We start from the raw sequence: 10,000 nt of genomic DNA, 5'->3' as shown, positions 1-10,000 counted from the left end.
ACGGCCACGGCCAGGGCCGCCGGGCAACGCCCGAGTCTGCCGGCTGAGCCGCGGGTGACAAGCGTTCGAGTGCCGGCGACCGCCGCCGGTCTCGGCCCGGCCCTGGAGAAACCCCTCTTGGAGCCTTCGCTCCAGTCGGCAACGGCCACCGGAGCCTGCGGGCAAGCAGCGGCTTCGCGCGGCTTCTGGCAGTCGGAAGCGCCGTGCGCGATAGGTAGGAGGCAGAACGGCCACGGCCAGGGCCGCCGGGCAACGCCCGAGTCTGCCGGCTGAGCCGCGGGTGACAAGCGTTCGAGTGCCGGCGACCGCCGCCCGTCTCGGCCCGGCCCTGGAGAAACCCCTCTTGGAGCCCTCGCTCCAGTCGGCAACGGCCACCGGAGCCTGCGGGCAAGCAGCGGCTTCGCGCGGCTTCTGGCAGTCGGAAGCGCCGTGAGCGATAGGTAGGAGGCAGAACGGCCACGGCCAGGGCCGCCGGGCAACGCCCGAGTCTGCCGGCTGAGCCGCGGGTGACAAGCGTTCGAGTGCCGGCGACCGCCGCCCGTCTCGGCCCGGCCCTGGAGAAACCCCTCTTGGAGCCCTCGCTCCAGTCGGCAACGGCCACCGGAGCCTGCGGGCAAGCAGCGGCTTCGCGCGGCTTCTGGCAGTCGGAAGCGCCGTGCGCGATAGGTAGGAGGCAGAACGGCCACGGCCAGGGCCGCCGGGCAACGCCCGAGTCTGCCGGCTGAGCCGCGGGTGACAAGCGTTCGAGTGCCGGCGACCGCCGCCGGTCTCGGCCCGGCCCTGGAGAAACCCCTCTTGGAGCCCTCGCTCCAGGCCACCGGAGCCTGCGGGCAAGCAGCGGCTTCGCGCGGCTTCTGGCAGTCGGAAGCGCCGTGCGCGACAGGTAGGAGGCAGAACGGCCACGGCCAGGGCCGCCGGGCAACGCCCGAGTCTGCCGGCTGAGCCGCGGGTGACAAGCGTTCGAGTGCCGGCGACCGCCGCCCGTCTCGGCCCGGCTCTGGAGAAACCCCTCTTGGAGCCCTCGCTCCAGTCGGCAACGGCCACCGGAGCCTGCGGGCAAGCAGCGGCTTCGCGCGGCTTCTGGCAGTCGGAAGCGCCGTGCGCGATAGGTAGGAGGCAGAACGGCCACGGCCATGGCCGCCGTGCAACGCCCGAGTCTGCCGGCTGAACCGCGAGTAGCTGCAGCGGTTCGATGGCGCTGGTCCGCGAGCGCCAGCCCTCTGCCCTAGTATACGGACAGCGAGGTCCCCGGCCCCGGCGGGCTCGAAGAGAACCGTCTTCCCCCAGCGGGGAGGCGCGCGAGCGCCGCCGACTCTTACCATGACGTAACTGGAGGCAGCGCAAAGCAGCGACCCCTTCGGCAGCTCCGAAGAAGAACCGGGCAAGACGTCTACCTGCCAGAACCGCGGTGGAGCCAAAGTCCCGCCGGAGCGAGGTAGACGAGGCATCCCTTTCCGCCGGCAGCTCCGGCGGCCACATCGGGCACACCGGACCCGGCGGACGGTAAAACGGGTAGACCTGGCCTCCCTGCCGGCAGAACGGGTAGACGAGGCCTCCCTGCCTGGAACCGGGTAGACCTGGCATCCCTGCCGGAAGCGGGTAGACCTGGCATCCCTGCCGGTAAAACGGGTAGACCTGGCCTCCCTGCCGGCAGAACGGGTAGACGAGGCCTCCCTGCCTGGAACCGGGTAGACCTGGCATCCCTGCCGGAAGCGGGTAGACCTGGCATCCCTGCCGGTAAAACGGGTAGACCTGGCCTCCCTGCCGGCAGAACGGGTAGACGAGGCCTCCCTGCCTGGAACCGGGTAGACCTGGCATCCCTGCCGGAAGCGGGTAGACCTGGCATCCCTGCCGGCAAAACGGGTAGACCTGGTCTCCCTGCCGCCAAAACGGGTAGACCTGGCCTCCCTGCAGGTAAAACGGGTAGACCTGGCCTCCCTGCCGGCAGAACGGGTAGACCTGGCCTCCCTGCCGCCACAACGGGTAGACCTGGCATCCCTGCCGGCAAAACGGGTAGACCTGGTCTCCCTGCCGGTAAAACGGGTAGACCTGTTCTCCCTGCAGGTAAAACGGGTAGACCTGGCCTCCCTGCCGGTAAAACGGGTAGACCTGGCCTCCCTGCCGGCAGAACGGGTAGACCTGGCATCCCTGCCGGCAAAACGGGTAGACCTGGTCTCCCTGCCGGTAAAACGGGTAGACCTGGTCTCCCTGCAGGTAAAACGGGTAGACCTGTTATCCCTGCCGGCAAAACGGGTAGACCTGGTCTCCCTGCAGCCAGAACGGGTAGACCTGGCATCCCTGCCGGCAAAACGGGTAGACCTGGTCTCCCTGCCGGCAAAAAGGGTAGACCTGTTCTCCCTGCCGCCAGAACGGGTAGACCTGGCCTCCCTGCCGGTAAAACGGGTAGACCTGGTCTCCGTGCAGGTAAAACGGGTAGACCTGGCATCCCTGCCGGCAGAACGGGTAGACCTGGTCTCCCTGCCGGTAAAACGGGTAGACCAGGCCTCCCTGCAGGTAAAACGGGTAGACCTGTTATCCCTGCCGGCAAAACGGGTAGACCTGGTCTCCCTGCCGCCAGAACGGGTAGACCTGGCATCCCTGCCGGCAAAACGGGTAGACCTGGTCTCCCTGCCGGTAAAACGGGTAGACCTGGCCTCCCTGCAGGTAAAACGGGTAGACCTGTTATCCCTGCCGGCAAAACGGGTAGACCTGGCATCCCTGCCGGCAAAACGGGTAGACCTGGTCTCCCTGCCGGTAAATGGGTAGACCTGGTCTCCCTGCCGCTAGAACGGGTAGACCTGGCCTCCCTGCCGGCAGAACGGGTAGACCTGGCCTCCCTGCCGGTAAAACGGGTAGACCTGGCATCCCTGCAGGTAAAACGGGTAGACCTGGCATCCCTGCCGGCAAAACGGGTAGACCTGGTCTCCCTGCCGGTAAAACGGGTAGACCTGTTCTCCCTGCAGGTAAAACGGGTAGACCTGTTCTCCCTGCCGCCAGAACGGGTAGACCTGGCATCCCTGCCGGCAAAACGGGTAGACCTGGTCTCCCTGCCGGTAAATGGGTAGACCTGGTCTCCCTGCAGGTAAATCGGGTAGACCTGTTATCCCTGCCGGCAAAACGGGTAGACCTGGTCTCCCTGCAGCCAGAACGGGTAGACCTGGTCTCCCTGCCGGCAAAACGGGTAGACCTGGTCTCCCTGCCGGCAAAAAGGGTAGACCTGTTCTCCCTGCCGCCAGAACGGGTAGACCTGGTCTCCCTGCCGGTAAATGGGTAGACCTGGTCTCCCTGCCGGCAATATGGGTAGACCTGGCCTCCCTGCCGCTAGAACGGGTAGACCTGGCATCCCTGCCGGTAAAACGGGTAGACCTGGCCTCCCTGCCGGCAGAAGGGGTAGACCTGGCCTCCCTGCCGGTAAAACGGGTAGACCTGGCATCCCTGCCGGCAGAAGGGGTAGACCTGGCCTCCCTGCCGGCAGAAGGGGTAGACCTGTCCTCCCTGCGGACAGAGCGGGTCGCCCGTGCTGGAGGCCCGTATGCAGGGGTGCCTGCACGGGGTGGGAAGGGCCGGCGGCGGGCTGCCTGTGCTCTCTCAGCCGGGGCGGCGGTGGGGGGGCTTGCGGGGGGTGGCTGGGGTCGGCAGGCCGGCCCTGCCGGAGGCCCGTATGCAGGGGTGCCTGCACGGGGTGGGAAGGGGCGGCGGCGGGGTGCCTGTGCTCTCTCAGCCGGGGCGGCGGTGGGGGGGCTTGCGGGGGTTGTCTGGGGGCGGCAGGCCGGTCCTGCCGGAGGCCCGTATGCAGGGGTGCCTGCACGGGGTGGGAAGGGGCGGCGGCGGGCTGCCTGTGCTGTCTCAGCCGGGGCGGCGGTGGGGGGGCTTGTGGGGGGTGGCTGGGGGCGGCAGGCCGGCCCGGCCGGAGGCCCGTATGCAGGGGTGCCTGCACGGGGTAGGAAGGGCCGGCGGCGGGGTGCCTGTGCTCTCTCAGCCGAGGCGGCGGTGGGGGGGCTTGCGGGGGGTGGCTGGGGGCGGCAGGCCGGCCCTGCCGGAGGCCCGTATGCAGGGGTGCCTGCACGGGGTGGGAAGGGGCAGCGGCGGGCTGCCTGTGCTGTCTCAGCCGGGGCGGCGGTGGGGTAGCCTGCGGCGGGTGGCTGGGGGCGGCAGGCCGGCCCTGCCGGAGGCCCGTATGCAGGGGTGCCTGCACGGGGTGGGAAGGGCCGGCGGCGGGCTGCCTGTGCTGTCTCAGCCGGGGCGGCGGTGGGGGGGCTTGCGGAGGGGTGGCTGGGGTCGGCAGGCCGGCCCTGCCGGAGGCCCGTATGCAGGGGTGCCTGCACGGGGTGGGAAGGGCCGGCGGCGGGCTGCCTGTGCTGTCTCAGCCGGGGCGGCGGTGGGGGGGCTTGCGGGGGGTGGCTGGGGGCGGCAGGCCGGCCCTGCCGGAGGCCCGTATGCAGGGGTGCCTGCACGGGGTGGGAAGGGCCGGCGGCGGGCTGCCTGTGCTGTCTCAGCCATAGCGGCGGTGGGGGGGGTTGCGGGGGGTGGCTGGGGGCGGCAGGCCGGCCCTGCCGGAGGCCCGTATGCAGGGGTGCCTGCACGGGGTGGGAAGGGCCGGCGGCGGGCTGCCTGTGCTGTCTCAGTCGGGGCGGCGGTGGGGGGGCTTGCGGGGGGTGGCTGGGGTCGGCAGGCCGGCCCTGCCGGAGGCCCGTATGCAGGGGTGCCTGCACGGGGTGGGTGGGCCTGCGGCGGGCTGCCTGTGCTCTTAGAGCCGGGGCGGCGGTGGGGGGGGCTTGCGGGGGGTGGCTGGGGTCGGCAGGCCGGCCCTGCCGGAGGCCCGTATGCAGGGGTGCCTGCACGGGGTGGGAAGGGCCGGCGGCGGGCTGCCTGTGCTCTCTCAGCCGGGGCGGCGGTGGGGGGGGTTGCGGGGGGTGGCTGTGGGCGGCAGGCCGGCCCTGCCGGAGGCCCGTATGCAGGGGTGCCTGCACGGGGTGGGAAGGGCCGGCGGCGGGCTGCCTGTGCTGTCTCAGCCGGGGCGGCGGTGGAGGGGCCTGTGGCGGGTGGCTGGGGGCGGCAGGCCGGCCCTGCCGGAGGCCCGTATGCAGGGGTGCCTGCACGGGGTGGGAAGGGCCGGCGGCGGGCTGCCTGTGCTCTCTCAGCCGGGGCGGCGGTGGGGGGGCTTGCGGGGGGTGGCTGGGGTCGGCAGGCCGGCCCTGCCGGAGGCCCGTATGCAGGGGTGCCTGCACGGGGTGGGAAGGGCCGGCGGCGGGCTGCCTGTGCTGTCTCAGCCGGGGCGGCGGTGGGGGGGCTTGTGGGGGGTGGCTGGGGTCGGCAGGCCGGCCCTGCCGGAGGCCCGTATGCAGGGGTGCCTGCACGGGGTGGGAAGGGCCGGCGGCGGGCTGCCTGTGCTCTCTCACCTGGGGCGGCGGTGGGGGTGGTTGCGGGGGGTGGCTGGGGGCGGCAGGCCGGCCCTGCCGGAGGCCCGTATGCAGGGGTGCCTGCACGGGGTGGGAAGGGCCGGCGGCGGGCTGCCTGTGCTGTCTCAGTCGGGGCGGCGGTGGGGGGGCTTGCGGGGGGTGGCTGGGGTCGGCAGGCCGGCCCTGCCGGAGGCCCGTATGCAGGGGTGCCTGCACGGGGTGGGTGGGCCTGCGGCGGGCTGCCTGTGCTCTCTGAGCCGGGGCGGCGGTGGGGGGGCTTGTGGGGGGTGGCTGGGGGCGGCAGGCCGGCCCGGCCGGAGGCCCGTATGCAGGGGTGCCTGCACGGGGTAGGAAGGGCCGGCGGCGGGCTGCCTGTGCTCTCTCAGCCGAGGCGGCGGTGGGGGGGCTTGCGGGGGGTGGCTGGGGGCGGCAGGCCGGCCCTGCCGGAGGCCCGTATGCAGGGGTGCCTGCACGGGGTGGGTGGGCCTGCGGCGGGCTGCCTGTGCTCTCTGAGCCGGGGCGGCGGTGGGGGGGGCTTGCGGGGGGTGGCTGGGGTCGGCAGGCCGGCCCTGCCGGAGGCCCGTATGCAGGGGTGCCTGCACGGGGTGGGAAGGGCCGGCGGCGGGCTGCCTGTGATCTCTCAGCCGGGGCGGCGGTGGGGGGGGTTGCGGGGGGTGGCTGGGGGCGGCAGGCCGGCCCTGCCGGAGGCCCGTATGCAGGGGTGCCTGCACGGGGTGGGAAGGGCCGGCGGCGGGCTGCCTGTGCTGTCTCAGTCGGGGCGGCGGTGGGGGGGCTTGCGGGGGGTGGCTGGGGTCGGCAGGCCGGCCCTGCCGGAGGCCCGTATGCAGGGGTGCCTGCACGGGGTGGGTGGGCCTGCGGCGGGCTGCCTGTGCTCTCTGAGCCGGGGCGGCGGTGGGGGGGGCTTGCGGGGGGTGGCTGGGGTCGGCAGGCCGGCCCTGCCGGAGGCCCGTATGCAGGGGTGCCTGCACGGGGTGGGAAGGGCCGGCGGCGGGCTGCCTGTGCTCTCTGAGCCGGGGCGGCGGTGGGGGGGGCTTGCGGGGGGTGGCTGGGGGCGGCAGGCCGGCCCTGCCGGAGGCCCGTATGCAGGGGTGCCTGCACGGGGTGGGTGGGCCTGCGGCGGGCTGCCTGTGCTCTCTGAGCCGGGGCGGCGGTGGGGGGGGTTGCGGGGGGTGGCTGTGGGCGGCAGGCCGGCCCTGCCGGAGGCCCGTATGCAGGGGTGCCTGCACGGGGTGGGAAGGGCCGGCGGCGGGCTGCCTGTGCTGTCTCAGCCGGGGCGGCGGTGGGGGGGCCTGTGGCGGGTGGCTGGGGGCGGCAGGCCGGCCCTGCCGGAGGCCCGTATGCAGGGGTGCCTGCACGGGGTGGGAAGGGCCGGCGGCGGGCTGCCTGTGCTCTCTCAGCCGGGGCGGCGGTGGGGGGGCTTGCGGGGGGTGGCTGGGGTCGGCAGGCCGGCCCTGCCGGAGGCCCGTATGCAGGGGTGCCTGCACGGGGTGGGAAGGGCCGGCGGCGGGCTGCCTGTGGTGTCTCAGCCGGGGCGGCGGTGGGGGGGCTTGTGGGGTGTGGCTGGGGGCGGCAGGCCGGCCCTGCCGGAGGCCCGTATGCAGGGGTGCCTGCACGGGGTGGGAAGGGCCGGCGGCGGGCTGCCTGTGCTCTCTCACCTGGGGCGGCGGTGGGGGGGGTTGCGGGGGGTGGCTGGGGGCGGCAGGCCGGCCCTGCCGGAGGCCCGTATGCAGGGGTGCCTGCACGGGGTGGGAAGGGCCGGCGGCGGGCTGCCTGTGCTGTCTCAGTCGGGGCGGCGGTGGGGGGGCTTGCGGGGGGTGGCTGGGGTCGGCAGGCCGGCCCTGCCGGAGGCCCGTATGCGGGGGTGCCTGCACGGGGTGGGTGGGCCTGCGGCGGGCTGCCTGTGCTCTCTGAGCCGGGGCGGCGGTGGGGGGGGCTTGCGGGGGGTGGCTGGGGTCGGCAGGCCGGCCCTGCCGGAGGCCCGTATGCAGGGGTGCCTGCACGGGGTGGGAAGGGCCGGCGGCGGGCTGCCTGTGATCTCTCAGCCGGGGCGGCGGTGGGGGGGGTTGCGGGGGGTGGCTGGGGGCGGCAGGCCGGCCCTGCCGGAGGCCCGTATGCAGGGGTGCCTGCACGGGGTGGGAAGGGCCGGCGGCGGGCTGCCTGTGCTGTCTCAGTCGGGGCGGCGGTGGGGGGGCTTGCGGGGGGTGGCTGGGGTCGGCAGGCCGGCCCTGCCGGAGGCCCGTATGCGGGGGTGCCTGCACGGGGTGGGTGGGCCTGCGGCGGGCTGCCTGTGCTCTCTGAGCCGGGGCGGCGGTGGGGGGGGCTTGCGGGGGGTGGCTGGGGTCGGCAGGCCGGCCCTGCCGGAGGCCCGTATGCAGGGGTGCCTGCACGGGGTGGGAAGGGCCGGCGGCGGGCTGCCTGTGATCTCTCAGCCGGGGCGGCGGTGGGGGGGGTTGCGGGGGGTGGCTGGGGGCGGCAGGCCGGCCCTGCCGGAGGCCCGTATGCAGGGGTGCCTGCACGGGGTGGGAAGGGCCGGCGGCGGGCTGCCTGTGCTCTCTCACCTGGGGCGGCGGTGGGGGGGGTTGCGGGGGGTGGCTGGGGGCGGCAGGCCGGCCCTGCCGGAGGCCCGTATGCAGGGGTGCCTGCACGGGGTGGGAAGGGCCGGCGGCGGGCTGCCTGTGCTGTCTCAGTCGGGGCGGCGGTGGGGGGGCTTGCGGGGGGTGGCTGGGGTCGGCAGGCCGGCCCTGCCGGAGGCCCGTATGCGGGGGTGCCTGCACGGGGTGGGAAGGGCCGGCGGCGGGCTGCCTGTGATCTCTCAGCCGGGGCGGCGGTGGGGGGGGTTGCGGGGGGTGGCTGGGGGCGGCAGGCCGGCCCTGCCGGAGGCCCGTATGCAGGGGTGCCTGCACGGGGTGGGAAGGGCCGGCGGCGGGCTGCCTGTGCTGTCTCAGTCGGGGCGGCGGTGGAGGGGCTTGCGGGGGATGGCTGGGGTCGGCAGGCCGGCCCTGCCGGAGGCCCGTATGCAGGGGTGCCTGCACGGGGTGGGTGGGCCTGCGGCGGGCTGCCTGTGCTCTCTGAGCCGGGGCGGCGGTGGGGGGGGCTTGCGGGGGGTGGCTGGGGGCGGCAGGCCGGCCCTGCCGGAGGCCCGTATGCAGGGGTGCCTGCACGGGGTGGGAAGGGGCGGCGGCGGGCTGCCTGTGCTCTCTCAGCCGGGGCGGCGGTGGGGGGGCTTGCGGGGGGTGGCTGGGGGCGGCAGGCCGGCCCTGCCGGAGGCCCGTTTGCAGGGGTGCCTGCACGGGGGTGGGTTGGGGGGGGCGGCGGGAATTTTTTGGTTTTTGTTGCTTTTTTATTTCTTTTTCCGCTTTTGAAACAGAGACGCCGCCCCGTCCTCGGGCGTTTCAGCCGAGCTGATGGAAAGCGGCGCCCCTTCCCGTCGCTTGCGGGGGGGGGTGGTGCAGGAGGGGGGAGGCGGCGCGCGCCTGAAATTCCCCTCGCCACCCCCCGTTTCCGAGACTTCGCCGTATCTAGTGGAAGGCGCTAAGCTTGGCCGGACTGTCTCGCTGAAGGCTTTCTTACTCTGCATCGGTTCTGACGGTGGGCGAGAAAAAAAAACAAAACCAAAGCAGAGCAGGGAAACAGTTACAAAAAGTTCTTGAGAGCCAGCACCGGCCCGCCCATCGGCAGACGGAGCGGCGCCCGGGGTCAACGAGTGCCACCCTGCTGCTTAGCAACCGGAACCCGAGCCGGCCCGCCCCGCCCACCCGCCGGCAAGGGGCGGGCGCTTCCCCGCGGCAGAAGGGGGAGACAGAGACTGAGAGACGGGGTCGAGGAGCAGGCGGGGAGCCTTGCGCTGAGGTAGGCTGGGGACGGGGCCTCTTTTCCGAGAAGATTGAGGTTTGAGTCGGGGGGGGGGGGGGGGGGGGCGGCGGCAGGGGCTGCTTGTGCGCTCTCGGCCGGTGCGGCGGTGGGGGGGTGGCGGGGTGGGGGGGGGCAGCGGAGCGGCCGTGCCGGAGGCCCGTATGCAGGGGTGCCCGCACCGGGGGGGGGGTGGGGGGGGGCGGCGGCAGGGGCTGCTTGTGCGCTCTCGGCCGGGGCGGCGGTGGGGGGGGGGGCTTGCGGGTGGGGGTGCGGCGGCCGGGCTGCCGTGCCGGAGGCCCGTTTGCAGGGGTGCCTGCACGGGGGGAGGTGGGGGGGGGGGGGTGGGTGGGGCGGGGCGGCGGGAATTTTTTGGTTTTTGTTGCTTTTTTATTTTTTTTCCGCTTTTGAAACACAGACGCCGCCCCGCCTTCGGGCGTTTCAGCCGAGCTGATAGAAAGCTGCGCCCCTTCCCGTTGCTTGCGGGGGGGGTTGGTGCCGCGGAAGGGGGTGGCGGGGGGGGCGGGAACGGGACGGGGACGGGGACGGGGACGGGGACGGGGACGGGGACGGGTCTGGCCGACGGGTCTGGACGACAGCGCCCCCCCCACCCCGCGTCCCGGCCGGCCACCACGTCTACCCGGGACCGGGTCGGCGGGGAGGACAGGTCTACCCGGGACCGGTTCGGCGGGGAGGACAGGTCTACCCGACAGCGCCCCCCCCATCGCCCC

Source organism: Opisthocomus hoazin, unplaced genomic scaffold (genome assembly GCF_030867145.1).
Source record: "Opisthocomus hoazin isolate bOpiHoa1 unplaced genomic scaffold, bOpiHoa1.hap1 HAP1_SCAFFOLD_84, whole genome shotgun sequence".
In the NCBI taxonomy this organism is placed as follows: Eukaryota; Metazoa; Chordata; class Aves; order Opisthocomiformes; family Opisthocomidae; genus Opisthocomus; species Opisthocomus hoazin.
Note: the sequence above shows the minus strand (reverse complement) of the source record.